The sequence below is a fragment of the Diospyros lotus genome, chromosome 10 (genome assembly GCF_014633365.1).
Source record: "Diospyros lotus cultivar Yz01 chromosome 10, ASM1463336v1, whole genome shotgun sequence".
NCBI lineage: Eukaryota > Viridiplantae > Streptophyta > Magnoliopsida > Ericales > Ebenaceae > Diospyros > Diospyros lotus.
In genome coordinates, this window is record NC_068347.1 from 10,644,419 (window position 1) to 10,645,089 (window position 671).

A 671-nucleotide genomic window follows, 5' to 3' on the forward strand; every position below is an offset into this window, starting at 1 on the left:
ATAACTTTCAGTTGAGGCCAGATGTGATAAATTTGTTCTCCAACAACATTCCATTTTATTGGAGAAGTGATGAAAATCCACACTACCATCTCTCTCATTTTCTGGAGTATTGTGGCAACTTTAAGTGTCAAGGGATTAATAAAGAAGCACTTAAGATGCGATTATTTTCTCATACTCTAAAAGATAAAGCTCGGGAGTGGTTGGACTCACTACCACCCGGTAGCATCACTACATGGGTGGATTTGGTTCTAAAGTTCACGCTAAAATATTTTTCACCGGCTAAGATTAGTAGGCTCAAGTATGAAATTTCAACCTTCCAACAAGCCGAATCATAAAACTTTCATGAGGCATGGGAAAGGTTCAAAGAGTTGCTGAGGAAGTGTCCAAGCCATGGTTTTCCACTACCAACCCAAAATCATTATTTTTACTCTAGGTTAACTCCTTATAGCCATTCAGCGATGGATTCTACAGCAAGTGGTTCCATTCAAAATAAATCAGCTGGGTAGCTTTATGACCTTTTCGAGACAATGAGTGAGCAGTTTGTGATGTGGCTAGATAGAAACTCACATAAAAGAGTAGCTAGAATGCATGAAGTGGATGTTAACAAGTTGATGTTGGCCAAAATCGACGCACTATCAAAGCAGATGGAAGCCTTAAAATATTCTCCATCA

The 671-nt window shown here is 38.9% G+C and overlaps 1 non-coding gene across 1 annotated transcript; it reads right to left on the reverse strand.

Moving 5' to 3' along the window:
• Positions 1-290: 290 nt before the first annotated feature.
• On the reverse strand, positions 291-397 carry LOC127812392 (small nucleolar RNA R71). Its single transcript, XR_008025895.1, has one exon. It is a non-coding gene; the product is annotated as a small nucleolar RNA R71 (small nucleolar RNA).
• Positions 398-671: the final 274 nt, after the last annotated feature.